Consider the following 15031-nt stretch of genomic DNA (forward strand, 5'->3'; position numbering starts at 1 on the left):
GGTAAGGGAGGTAGAACCAGAGGGGAGAGGGTGCTGCTGGGAGCGATCAGACTGGGAACACAAGGAGCCCAGAAGGATGAAGACGAATTGAGTCAGATGAGCCAGATTCTTGCATAGAGCCTGCCCTCCTCAGCTTCTGGGAGGTTGGCAGGTCACTGATCTTGATTTCCTCTCTACTAAGTAGGGATCACACCAGTCTATCAGGCCTGGTTCAGTAAGTTAGCACAGGAATAAAGGCGAAGCAATGGAGGGTAAAGTGCTTTGTAAACTCTTAGTCATTAGAGGTGTGCATTGTGTTTATTAGGGAAGACCTTCTGCGCCCGCATTTCAAACATTCAGCAAGCCTTCATGGCAAGTCCATTAACTCGTTGCCCATCTCTATGCATAATCCTTCCCATCAGAAAGATCTTTGGAAAACCGGAGCTATCTGAAGAGCTGTGTGCTTCTGGTTCCAGAGAAAAGCTTCTCCTGCCAATCTTTTTTTTTTTCTTTTTTAAGTTTTTAATTTATTTTGAGAGAGACCGAGAGAGGGAGCAGGGGAGGGGCAGGGAGAGAGGGAGAGAGAGAGAATCCCAAGCAGGCTCTGCACTGCCAGCACCAAGCCCGATGAGATCATGACCTGAGCCAAAACCAAGAGTCGGATGCTTAACTGACTGGGCCACCCGGGTCCCTTTCTCTTGCCATCCTAACCTAAACCCAGGCCTGTAGGCTCATCTCAGTACCAGGTAGCAGTGAAAAAAAATCTGAATGTAAAACACCTTAAAGAATAATTTTGAATTTCCTGCAGGCAGGGGGTGGGGGGTGCAGCTTGGTAAGAGGAATCGTCCTTAGTCAACACATAGGAAAACACCCTCAGATCCTGTTCTGACAACAGTCTCCCCGAGGCCTATCATGAATGCAGCCGCTCCCCCAAACCACTCCCCACCCCCCAGGCTCCTGCTTTACCCCTGCTTCCACCTCTTACTTGCTTTTTTCACTCACGTGTGAATAATAACCTGATGCTTCTCTCCACCAGTAACCCAAGCAGCCCATCGCAGCCCAGCAGCTCAGCTTTGAAGGTTAGAGGAAATGTGAATACTCAATTTTTTTTTTCCGATGACACTTCATTTTCCGGGTCACGCTGCCTTTGCCCTGAAACTATGTATGTGTGGACTCAGAGGGGTGGCAGAAGGAGAGATAAAGATCTCTAAGACTTTACCCCCGACTCTCCTTCAGCCCCTGCGGAGGAAAGCGCTTACCCAGGCTAGTGCTTGCTCAGAAGCTGGAGTCTCTGGGTGGGCTGCTGGCACCCACTTCCTCTTTCAATCCCCAGAATAACCACTGTTCAACAAGATTGAGTCCCCAGGCAGATAAGCGGCTGATAAATTGTTTCAGTGAAAGGTAGCTGTTAAGATTACTAATAGCATGCTATGTGCTGTGGGGTATTCAAGGGATATATGACCCACTCATCTTGGAAAAATTGAACCTCTATGAGTGCAGTTGAATAGTGTTTCTTGTGTTCTAATACTCACAGAACCTTAAATTGGGACAAGACCTCGGGAAAACAAATGTCTTGTCCCCTGCCTTTCGGCAGGAAAAAATATCTTTAATTTTCGTATAAAGCCCTTGAGGCTCAGACAGGTTGAGTAATTTTCTCAAGGTCAGACGTTTGGCTGGGATAAGAAACAGGTCTTCCCTAGCCTCCTGGTTCTTCATAAGAGGATGTAAGACAATGTGCTCTCTGTTCAGAAAGTAGTGTTTGCCTTCTAAAACTGTCAAGTACGAAGTTTTGAAATGGATCACTCTATTGTTGTGAATCCCCTTAAGAAATTTGGGTCATCTCAAACTGAGGCTAATTAAACACCAAGAGCTATGTTTCCAAACCAGTGATGAGCAAGGACAGAGGACAAAGTGGATGCCATCTATCCTAGAGAGGATAGATACACTGTTAAGAGGGAAGGGACAAATTTTAATAAACAACGTAACAGGAATGTGACAACCAAGGAGAGATTTTGAATGTCTTAACAACACTTTCTTTCAAAACAAATGTGGCAGGGTGGAAAAAGGAAGAAGCAGGAACTGGTCTCAAGGAATGTAAGTACAAAGGCATATTGATTAAGAAATGTACGTAGTTGCATGAAATAAATATAAAAGAAAAACCAGATCAGGTTTGACTCTGCTGCTACAAGAAATTACAGAACATGAAGATTTCTCCTTGCTTCCTTTTGGTCTCTCTGGCTCTCAGGCAGGCAGTCTCTCCTACCATGCACGTGCGTGCACACACACACGGTAAGGATTGTGCACACAGCACAAACTACCACATCAAAGCTCATAATCACCCTCTTTCAAGGTTGCTGTAAGTCCAAAACTTGAGGCAGTTTATTCGAAGAGCTTTTCAAATGTTACTGGCTATAAAAGTCTCTGCACTTTTCTATTTCTTGCCTTTAAACTCAGTTACAAAGTCCTTTTCTTTTCCCCTTACCTCCCCGAGATGCAGTCTGCCATAGCATTAGTAGTTCTGAGATGGTGAACAGCGGTGTGCTGTTCAATTGGCCAGTAACTTCAATCCACCAGTTAGACTCCTGGTGGTAAAAACACGTTAGAAGTCCGCCCAAAACTCAGATCAGTGTTGACCATACTTTTCTTGACCCCCTAATGACATCCTTCTTCCCACACACTTTTCTGATCCATCTTGTTTTCTTTTTAACGTTTATTTATTTTTGAGACAGAGAGAGACAGAGCATGAACGGGGGAGGGTCAGAGAGAGAGGGAGACACAGAATCTGAAACAGGCTCCAGGCTCTGAGCAGTCAGCACAGAGCCCGACGCGGGGCTCGAACTCACATACCGCGAGATCGTGACCTGAGCCGAAGTCGGACGCTTAACCGACTGAGCCACCCAGGCGCCCCATCTTGTTTTCTTTTAAATGGACATTGTTTTTTTTTTTAAGTTTTACAAATGCAGAAAAATTGAGGGAAGAGTGTAGAGTTCCCATATATCCCCTCCCCCCATCCCAGTCCGCCTATTTGCAACATCTTGCATGAGTGTGGCACCCTGGTTACAGCTGATGAGCCAATATTGATACATTGTTCTCACCAAAAGCCCATAGTTTACACTAGGATTCATTCTTTGTGTTGTATATACTATCGGTTTTGACAAACGTATAATGACACCTATCCAACGTCACAATACCATACAGAGTAGTTTCACTGCCCTAAAAATCCTCTGTGGTCCACCTGTTCACCAGTTCCTCCCCCAAACCCTGGCAACCACTGATCTGTTTCGTATCTCCATAATTTTGCCTTTTCCAGAATGTTACATAGTTGGAATCACACAGCACATAGACTCTTCACATTGGTTTCTTTCACCTAGCAATGTACATTTAAGTTTCCTCCCTGCCTTGTCATGCTTTTTTTTTTTTTTTAATAATCTCTACCCCCAATGTAGGGCTCGAACTCACGACCCCAAGATCAAGAGTAGCACACTCTTCTGACTGGGCCAGCCAGGTGCCCCTCTTTACACGGTTTGATAGCTCATTTCTTTTTAGTGCTAAATACTATTCTATCAGCTGGATGTCCCGCAGCTTATTTATACATTCACCTACAGAAGGAGATCTTGGTTGCTTCCAAGTTTTGACAACTATGAAAAAAGCTGCTATAAATATCTATGTGCAGGGTTTTTTGGTGGACATAACTTTTCATCGTGAGAACTGTGACTGCCGAATCATATGGTAAGAGTGTGTTTAGTTTTAATAAGAAACCGCCACTTGTCTTCCAAAGTGGCTATACCATTTTGTATTCCCACCAACAATGAATGAGAGTTCCTTCTGCCTCACATCCTGGTCGGCATTTGATATCGTCAGTGTTTGGATTGTAACTATTCCAACAGCTGTGCAGTGGTATCTCATTGTTTTAGTTTGCAATTCCCTAATGATTCATGATGTGGAGTATCTTTTCACATTATAATTTGCCATCTATTCATCTTCTTTGGTGAGGTGTCTGTTTAGATTTTTTGCCCATTTTTTACTTGTTTCCTTATTGCTGAGTATTAAAAGCTCCTTCTGTATTTTGAATACTGGTCCTTCATCAGATGTGTCTTTTGCAAATATTTTCTCCTAGCCTGTGGTTTGTCTTCTCATTCTCTAAGAAAATCCACCAATTTTTCTAAATCAGCGTGTTTTCTATCCTTTCCTTGTTTCCTTGAAAGTCTTCTCTGATTGTCTGAAAACTGAGGAAAAGGAAATTTCTATATCAAAGCTCTCAAGGCACTAGGAAGGAAGCCAGACAAACCCAAAAGTCCCGAAGCAATCTGACAATTCAAGTCCTAAGGAGAATCAACTACTAGCGGCTACAGCAGTGGGTCTGGGAAAGAAAAGCTGCCCCTGCACTTGCAGAGCCTAAAATAAAGCGTCATGAGAGAATCTAGTGGCTATAAAGCGATTTAAATTCACAGAAAGAGAGCGCCAAGCACAGTGGTGTGGACGGGAGTGCCCAGTCACCCTTCCGTCCTCGGCGAATGCTGTGCCTGATAAGCAGAGGGACCAGCTGATTCTCATCAGCCCATGAACACCACACACAGAAAGAATTAAGGAATCAAACCTAACAGTTAAAGAGGAATATGGTTACATTTTACCGATGAGTCATCATTTCCCACATCGGCTCAGCTCTGGACTATATCAGAGACATGGATGGGGTTACCCAGCACAGCCCAGACCACCAGGAGAGGCCGTGTGGGCAGGATCACCTGCATCCTCTTGCACAAATAAATAAGCACGAACGGTTCAGAAAGACCAGCAAAGTAATGTAAGTACCAGAAGCCCAAGAAGTGGTGATTCCGGAAGGGAAGTGTGAAATATCTCCTCTAAACTTCACAGTCTCACAATTGCCCTGATTACCCTGTGGAAACAGGATGAACTTGTCAGGTAGGTTTTACCTATTTGTTGGCTTCTCACTGTTGCCAAATATAGGTCCCAGGAATTGTGTTTGATCACTCTCTCTCTGACCGTTTGAGCCTCTTTCTCTCAGGCACAGTGGAACAGAATAACCCCTTTTAGTCTGTCAGGCGGCACCTGTAATATCAGCTGTAAGGGATCCCATCTGATTGGGCCATGGATCGGGCAAGACCTAGAAGGTTATCTAAAAGGTGAACTGTCCCCACCCACAAAATTCAAAATTACATTAAATTAAAAGTAAATTATAAAGCAAATGTTGGAACGTTAAAAATACTGCATTTCTTATGATGATTACTTCATCACTTTTATATTTGTATATCAAATCATTTATCCTTTCCAAAATCTCTTTCTCCCTCTGTCTCTGCCTCAGCTGGGCTGACTTTAATGATCCCAGATAAGAAGGCCCAGCTATGCCCTGGGTCCCGTTGGACAACTACCCAAAACCCAAGAATGGGACAGCCCAGTCCTGGGATCATCAAAGAGTGCTGAAGGAGACCACATAGGGACAGACATCATTAATTCTTTGCCTTTTTTTTCCCCCGTGGTCTGCCCTTCCTTTTCTACCATAAACTAGATAAATGTATTATAGTGACATGATATTTAGCATGGTGGTGGCTGAAAAGGGAAGGGCATCTCAAACCCCAGTAGATTTTTCTTTGCCTGTTACCGAATCCTTCTTTCAGGTAGCTGACAAATCTGTAGAAACAAAACGCTTGTATCTATTAATAATAAATACTCCTGAATTGTCACATTTCTGGCTCCTTTGCCATTTAAAATTTGAAATTTTTAAAAGATATGTTTTTTGACATCTCCAGGATTGGGAAACCCGAACTTTCCACTGGATCTTAAGAACTGTAATTTGTTTTTTGGGGCAAGACTTAACCTTTAAATTGCTTTTCATGTTAATTTGCCTCCCCCGACCCCCTCCTTCTCTTACCCTGTTCACAGTTGTCCCCGCGTGGACTGACAGTTTCCTGTCACTGGAGCCGTGAGCCACCTGGCCCTCCAGTCCTCTCAGCCAGCCCAGATAGAAAGGAAGAGATGGCCCTCTCGTATCTGAGAGTCTGAACATCCACTGCAGTCGATATTAGCACAGGAACGTGTGACCCAAGAAAAAGTGGCTATTCCTTTCCTTGGAGGTCCTTTCAGAAATGATCCTCTGTCTGGACAAACAGGTTGGTTCAAGTACTGCCCTGCCTAAATTCTGAGCGAAACAGGTCAGGATACTTCTAGTCTGAGGGATCTGTTACTGGTGCTGAAAGAGACTCAGCTGATTCAAGTCAGAAGGCAAGAGAACCCTCACATCAAACCCCAGGTTAACCCTAGGTCTCTCCTCTCAAGGAAAAACCCTTAAGCTTGTTCCCAGAGTCACAAAACACAGGACTTGAACAATGTGGGGGTAGGGGCACCAAACCCCACACAGTCAAAAATCTACACAGAACTCTTGACTCCCCCCCTCAAACTTAACCACGAATAGACTTCTGTTGACAGGAAGCCTTACTGATCACATGAACTGCGCATTTTGTTAGAAATGTTGTGAGGGCGCCTCAGTGTTTCAGTCAGTTAAGTGTCTGACTCTTGATTTCGGCTCAGGTCACGATCTTGTGAGTTCAAGCCCTGCCTCCGGCTTTACACTCTGCAGAGCCTACTTGGGATTCTCTCTCTCTGCCCCTCCCCCATTCCATTCACCCTCTCTCTCAAAAAAAACTTTAAACAAATGTTATGGAAAGAAAATTTATTAAGAAATTCATTTTGAAAAAAAGGAAGTATGGGGGTGCCCGGGGGGCTCAGTCGGTTAAGTGTCCAACTTGGGTTCAGGTCATGATCTCACGGTTCATGGGTTCCAGCACCGCGTCGGGCTCTGTGCTGACAGCCCGCTTCGGATTCTGTGTCTCCCTCTCTCTCTCTGCTCCTCCCCTGCTCACACTGTGTGTGTGTGTGTGTGTGTGTGTGTGTGTGTGTGTGTGTGTGTGTCTCAAAAAATAAACATTAAAAAACTAAAAATAAACATTAAAAAACTAAAAATAAACTTTAAGAAAGTACATTTACAGTACTGTATTTATCGAAAAACATCCGTGCATCCGAGTGGACCCATGCAGTTCAAACCCAGGTTGTTCAAGGGCCCACCGTATATTTATGACTACCACTAGCACTGTTGAAGAAAAAGGCACTTCTACACAAAGCTGAGGAGCAAAATAATCAGACTCAGCCTAAGATGAAAGACCTCATTCTCATTTTTATCAATTTGCTCACTAAAATTCCGATTGTTGTGACAAAGTAATTATGTAGAGGAGGAGCTATTTCAGCTGACATTCTAATAAAGCAGCAGCAGGGGGCTAATCTACCAACGTTATTGGGTAAAGAATTACAAGTTGAAGCCAAATTGTAAATAAATGTCCCACTGCTCTTACAGAGTTTGAATATACTAAAATTAATGCCTAGAGCCTAGCAGTGCAATTAATTTTGATATAATGCCCAACGTAGAGTGTGGGCTTATTAGCTAAGCCCTAAACAGCAAAGACAGGTGGCTCAAGAGCTTGGAGCCCGAGGCACCAGACCACTGTGCCCAAAACGTATTTCTTAGCTAACTCCCCTCAGATCTTCTGCAATGGAACTGAATGAGGCAAAAGTGTCCACCACACCTGTACTTAAGCATAAAAGGGTTCTTTTTCATGCTGAGAAATTTGTTGCTAAACAGATGCAAATCCCACCCTACATGCCTCCAACGCTAGGTAGCCAGTGGAGCAAAGGTGAGAATTTGAGCGTTCGTTTCTAGAACAGAGATAATGTTTCAAAACAACCACCAGCCCTACCACATCATCAAAATGTAATTTTATGGGAAGCCTTCCGTAATGTATACAAATGTCAAATCACTGTGTTGTACACCTGAAACGAATATAATACTGTATGTCACCTATACCTCAAGTTTTTAAAAATGTAATGTTGTATAAAATGTAATTTGTATAAAATGTCGACTCTCAATATATATTTGTGTTTTCACAAGGATTCAGTAACTGTTCACGTATAGTTTTTTTCTAATGTGTATTTATTTTTGAGAGAGAGAGAGAGAGAGAGAGAGACAGAGTGCGAGCGGGGGAGGGGCAGAGAGAGAGGGAGACACAGAATCGGAAGCAGGCTCCAGGCTCTGAGCTGTCAGCAGAGTCGACAAGGGGCTCGAACAGTGAGATCGTGACCTAAGCCGAAGTCGGACGCTCGACCGACTGAGCCACCCAGGTGTCCCTGCTCAGGTATAGTTCTAAAAGTAATTTCAGTGGGCTTTTTTGCTGTCCCCTTGTACTGCATCAAAGCAACGGAAAACCTGTATTTAATTTTAAAAAGCATTCTAAAATGTCCAAGTTCTTAAGGCCCAGAGGAGAACAAGGCAAAGCTGAGCCCTTCACAAACAGTAACAGAAATGATCTCATTAAGTACCACTGTCCAAACATGTCTGCTCTTCAAACAGATCAGGTAGCGAAAGATCCAATGGAGTGCTGGTTTCTACTTCATCTCCACCTACAGGTTTTCGCTTAAGCTGAACCTGAAGCTTATGTTCTTTACAGGGTTCGCTTGTTCTAGAAGGAAAGAAAAACATTCCAAAGGAATGATTTTAAAAACTAAAAATTATGGTTTAAATAATGCTATCACTATTGGTCGAAGCCTGCAATACAAAATCAGCAACACAAAAAGACCCTTTAAACGTTCACACTGATTTCCCCCCTAATTTTGGTTTGCCCTGCTGCACCCCCTCCCCCATCTTTTAGGGCAACACAAGCCATGTCTGTTCACAGCAGTTGTTTTAGAGAAAAACAAACCCCTAGGCCAATTAATCCAATAGGAGCTAGTTAGTAATTTGTGTGATTCATTCAGCTGCACAAATATTTTTGTGCATCTACTAGGTACTTGGGATACATCAGTGAAGAAAGCAATCATCAAGAATCTCTGGCCCCGGGGTGCCTGGGTGGCTCAGTCCTAGGTGTCCCACTCTTGATTTCGGCTCAAGTCAAGATCTCCCGGGTTTGTGGGTTCCAGCCATGTCAGGCTCTATGCTGGCAATGAGGAGCCTGCTTTCAATTCTCTCTCTCTCTCTCTCTCTCTCTCTCTCTCTCTCTCTCTCTCCCTCCCCTCTCTTCTTGCCCCTCCCCCACATGCATGTGCACTCTCTCTCTTTCAAATAAATAAACTTTAAAAAATAAACTGGAGTTGTACTCAAGGAGTTCCTCATTTTTCTGTTGGTGTGTCCCACCTATCCAAACTTCTGTTTTTCTCTTAAGCCTGTGTTATACGGCCTCAGCTGAGAACTAAGGAGGATAGAAGGAAAATTATTTTTCCTTCCCTATATAAGGATCCCGATTTCTCCCTTTAAAAAAAATTTTTTTAAAGTTTTATTTATCTATTTTGAGAGAGAGAGAGAGAGCATGAGCAGGGGAGGGGCAGAGAGAGGATCCCAAGCAGGCTCCTCACTGTCAGTGCAGAGCCCAGTGCAGGGCTTGAACTCACGAACAGTGAGACATGACCTAAGCCGAAAGCAAGGGTGGTAGGTTTAACTGACTGAGCCACCTGGGTGCCCCAAAAAGATGTTATTTTTAAGTTATCTACATACCAGTGTTGGGCTCCAATTCACAACCCCAAGATCAAGAGTCACACATTCCACCTACTGGGCCACCAGGCGGCACCCCCACCCCCCATTTCCCCCTTCTTAAAGACTTCTTGCTGAGATAGTTTTGTCTTAGAAAGATGACACATCTCTCAGCAGAACTCTGATCCCCAAAGTGTATGTCCCATGTCTTTGAACACCAGAAGACGAGACATGGTTTAATTTTTCAATCCTGCATAAATCACCCTACAAATCCCCATTTATTGCTGCCTTCTGTCCTCAACATTTAACTTGGAAATGCTTTCCAGTGATAGCTCTTCCTTCTTATTTGCAGAAAAGATCTTCATTTTGGAACTTCTTGCCCTCAGATGAACACCGTAAACTTTACCTTTCCGTTGGCTACAAAACCTTCAACTCTTAAAGATGTCATTTGCTTTTGGTTTGGGCATGAAACTTTCTCCTCCAGCTACACTTTCATTACAATTATGAACTTTACCAACTAAGACGTTTCCTCTTACCAATCCCCAGTCTCTCATCCATCCATCATCTACTGCCCCTCTCACTCTCACTCCCCAAGCCCCTTTTCTGTGCCCTCTGAAAAGAGCAATAATTTCCCTGTTATTCAGAGATGGGGGGTGGGGATCCATCTGTGGCTCGTGTATACCTTTTTTTTATTATTATTATTTTAACGTTTCTTTATTTTTGAGACAGAGAGAGACAGAGCATGAACAGGGGAGGGGCAGAGAGAGAAGGAGACACAGAATCAGAAGCAGGCTCCAGGCTCTGAGCTGTCAGCCCAGAGCCCGATATGGGGCTCGAACTCACAGATCGTGAGATCGTGACCTGAGCTGAAGTCAGACGCTTAACTGACTGAGCCACCAAGGCACCCCTGATGTATACCTTTAATTACTAACTTCTTTTCCTGACTTAGTCATTTCAAGCATCATCACGAGAAAAGATATAGTATTTTATAAAACACATTCATCTAAATGTAATAGAGACAATGCCATTATTTCATTTAAAAAGTTTTATTTTATTTTTCTCTTTTCTCCAATTTTTCATTAAAAATTTATTTTATTTTATTTTTCTCTTACTGAGCACTACATTTTCCAGCTTACCTTGCAATTTTGCTGGGACTCTATGACTCTGTACTGGCCAGTGGGGGAATGGGTGGAAATGACATAAGCCACTCCCAGGTCTGAACATTAAAAAATATCACGCAGTTCTACACCCTCTCTTTCCTGTCTTCAACAATTTTGGAGGCTGCCTGTTGAGGCTGCATCACAAAACAATGGAAATATGGATCCCATGGTCTCTGGAAAGATAACTCCCAATGACCCACATTTGAATCTAGTTCGGTTGTGCCAACCCACTGAAGCCATGGAATTTCAGGGGTTGTTTCTATAACACAGTCTAGGATATTCCACTACCGTATTCGACCTTAGTTAACTCTTGTTCTACTTCCCTATCTCCCAAAGCAACATTTCACAGATGGAGAAACCAGGGCTCGCTGAAGCCTGTGGCCTGGCTAAACTAGCACAACTAGGAAATGAGGCAGACATCCCTCTGTCCTCTCCATACCAGAACTACTGCCCTATTCCTGGGGCCCTCCGTATACACTTTCTGCTCTCTGTCAGGTAGGGAAGGGAGAAACATTTTTCCCTCCACCCTCCTAGGATCCCTGGCTGAGGTCCTATAAGTTAGGTTGACAAAAGATGAGGTTAGCAAGAGGAAAAGAAAACAGGAGTTTATTAACATGTGCATTGTGCATATGCATGGGAGCACTCAGAGAGGAGTAACTCAAAGAGGTAGTTAGAACTTGGGCCTATATACATCTTAGCAGAAGAACAAAGAATTTTTAGAGAAGTGACAAGACAAAGGAACAGGATTTTAAGTTGCTAGGACAGCAAATTGTGGAAAGGCAAATATTAAGAAACTAATGGAAGATAAAGGCTAGTTACTAAAATTTGTTATGTAGATTCCTCTGGTGCCATCTCTGGGCTAATAAGGGTCTAGAGTTGTCTCCAGTGATTAACTTCTGTCCTCGATAGAGAGGGGAACAGGGGGCACCTCTACAAATTTATGTCCTGCTTTTAGGTAAATATGGGGAGGGCAGAGAGTGTTTCTTGTACTGTATCTGCCTTTTCTCAATTGCCTTCAGCTCAAAATAATTCTTATTCCAAAGTAGTACATTTTGGGATGGCATATTCTGCTACCCTTCAGTAGTGGTCTACAATTTTTATTGGACCATTCATCCTCAATTATCCTACACTTACCCTCTTCAGAAAGGTCATTTGTAAATAATTGCCATTACTCTGTTTAATGTTCAAAAAGTGATAGAATGGGCACACCGCATCTGTGGCCTCCTGGGGAATAATGGCAGACCTCTCTCATGTTTGGTTTATACAACCAGAATATTTGCAAGTTTCATGATTCCAGCCAGTAAGGCAAAACAAACAAAAAGCCATATATTACAACCAGTACTATAAGGAAGAACCAAAATAAAAGTCACTAGGTGATGTCAAAAGGGCCTGAAGGAAATCGTCACAATTCAGTCTTCTCTTATACCATGTTGTATGGAACCTCTACACCATTTTGTCATTTTGCAGCATGCTGCCATTTATAAATAATGACAACTCCCAAAAGACATGGGGAACATAGTTTTCCGTGCGTGTGTGTGTGTGTGTGTGTGTGTGTACATGCCCAAACTTTAGCAATGACTTTGTAAACATTCTTGTATCTAGTTTTCTCTCCCTCTGTATCAATAGCACCACCATCTACCCACTTATCAAAGCCAGAAATCTGAGTGTAACGCCTGAGTCATCTGTTTCCTTCACCCGACAGCAAGTCCAATAATTCTTCTTCCAAAATAATCCTCATCTCTGACCTCTCCTATCCATCTTCAATGTCATCTCATCTCTTACCTGAATTAATGACTAGCTTCTGAACTAGTGTCCCAGCTTCCAGTTGAAATTTCTATTACCCCAATCTCCTCAGCAAAGTGATCTAAAAACATAAATCAGATCATCTCATCCTTCCACTTAAAATTTATAATAGTTTCTTATTGCTTAAAATACGATCCAAACTCTACTATGGTCTCCAAGATTCTACATGACCTCAGTCTGCCCATCTCTCTGGCTTCATCGTATAGACTTGTTCCTACTCCAGTGACAGTCCTGCCAGCAGCTCTGTCTCACCTTTGCCTTGGGATTTGCTCTTGCCTCTACCTGGAATGCTTCACCCTGGCTGCCCTCATGGCTGGCTTCTTCTAATCCCTCAGGTTTACTTTTAGTTGTCACTTCTCCAAGGAGGACTACTCTGACCACCTTCATGAAGAAGGTCCTTCCCTCATTATTCTCCAGCATGGTATTCAATCTCCTCAGAAAACTTATCACAGTCTGCAGTAATTTTGTCCATCGTATGTTTACTTGCCTGCCTTCCCCACTAGAACGCTGTGTTTAGAGAGGTAAAATGATAATAGCTAATACTTTCTTTGTGCCACAGTCTACCTTAATTGCTTTATATATGCAAGCATAGCCTGCCAAATATCTCCCGAAACAACACCTTTTGTTTTTTGATACCCAAACATCACAGAATGTATGTCTCTCTCAATACAGAGTTTGTTTTAAGCTGATGGAAAATTTTTATATTTATGTCTCCGAAAGTCCAATATAGTTTAGCCAAACAATGTGGGGGGAAAGTTGTCCAGTTTCTTTCCAAATTCAAGGGGTAAAACAGCAGCAACAATCATAGACGTTTTGAAAAGCACAGTGAGTATCCACAGAGGGGGTGTAGTCTTGGATGTTGCTGATGCTCAGAATGACCTCAGAGTGTCACGCTCAGAATGAGTCATGCTCTGTCACTGGCAATTGTCCTGAATGCATTTACCAGTGCTTTCCATATTGAGCCATTGTTTTTGCTGACAGCTGTACAATGAGTACCAGAAAAGTTCAGAAAGTTTTAAAGAGAATGGTAGATAAGAAATTACAAGGATAAAAATAATAACTACAATGGAAAAGATGTTGCTGTACATAAAACAACTGTTTTAAATTTTTTGGTGATCAATATTTTAAACATTTTGCATAAATGTGTTATATAGATGTGTTAAGGAAAAAAACCTGTTTTTCTATCCTCTTAGGTTCTGTCTTAGAGACCTGCAAATTAAACTGACAAAAGACAAATTAGCAAGAGAAAAGACAGATTTTTATTCCTATATATTTATTTTTCACTGAAAAATGAGACTCAAGTAGACAGAACTTAGAGTTTATATATCATCTTACTAGGGGAGGGGGAGGAGCAGAGCAACACTTCCAGGAGAGCAAATGACTTCTTAGAAAGAGGGCATAAAGGGCACTTATGCAAATGAATTTTTTGAAAAATAAATGTGCCTTTAGAAAAATAGATGGAAGATATGATAGTTTGTGACAATGTCTATCTGGGTATCATGCAACTTCTGACTTTTCAACTTCAAGAAGAGAAGATTAGAGTTGCTGCTAGAGGGTGGGGGGTGCATTTATAACAGTCAAGCTCTTTTTTAAGGCTCAGCTTTTAGGCAGATAAGACTGCTTAGGAACTCAGATGACTTTGTTCAAAATAATTCCTATGCCAAAGTGACATTTTGGGGGGAGGTATATCCTGATCGCTTCCAGTGTTTTAGTATACTTTAGTTGTGCGTTAGGAAATTGGTTGGGATTCTGGGTTGAAATGTAATATATTATACATATTTTTTCCTTTTAAAATAATGTGAGCTCTTCCTTTCCAACCCCAGCCCAGCAGAATGGCTCCTGCGAAGAAGGGGGGCGAGAAGAAGGGCTGTTCTGTCATCAATGAGGTAGTGACCGGCGAATACACCATCAACATTCACAAGCGCATTCATGGAGTGGGTTTCAAGAAGTGTGCCCCTCGGGCACTCAAAGAGATTCAGAAATTTGCTGTAAAGGAGATGGGAACTCCAGATGTGTGCATTGACACTAGGCTCAACAAAGCTGTCTAGGCCAAAGGAATAAGGAATGTTCCACACCATATCCAAGTGCAGTTGTCCAGAAAAACATAAGGAGGATGAAGATTCACCAAACAAGCTCTATATGTTGGTTACCTATGTAGCTGTCACCACTTTCAAAAATCTACAGACTGTTAACATGGATGAGAACTAATTGCTGATTGTCAAATGAAGGTATAAAACTGCATAAATAAATAAATAAATAAATAAATAAGAAATAGAACCCAGTTAGCATCTTCACACAGAAAATCTAATTTTCAGATGCAGATTATTAATATATACTGAGATACCATTATTAATTCACTTCAAGCAAATGTCTGTCTTATGTGATAGGTATTTTTATTCACCTTCCCTCTTTTTGTGAGGTATGTAAAGGTTAAGTAACAAGCCCAAGATTCTAACGGAAGTAAGTAGCAGAGCTGGACCTGAACCCAGATATCCTGAATATAAAACCTGTCTTCTTAACCACTTCAGGGGCTAAAGGGCCTCTCCCAAGGAAAGATCCACAT

General features: G+C 42.4%; 1 pseudogene; it reads left to right on the forward strand.

The window, feature by feature from the left end:
• The first annotated feature begins 14300 nt into the window (after positions 1-14300).
• On the forward strand, positions 14301-14685 carry LOC115513391 (annotated as a pseudogene).
• Positions 14686-15031: the final 346 nt, after the last annotated feature.

The sequence above is a fragment of the Lynx canadensis genome, chromosome B2, assembly GCF_007474595.2.
Source record: "Lynx canadensis isolate LIC74 chromosome B2, mLynCan4.pri.v2, whole genome shotgun sequence".
NCBI classification, from domain to species: Eukaryota; Metazoa; Chordata; class Mammalia; order Carnivora; family Felidae; genus Lynx; species Lynx canadensis.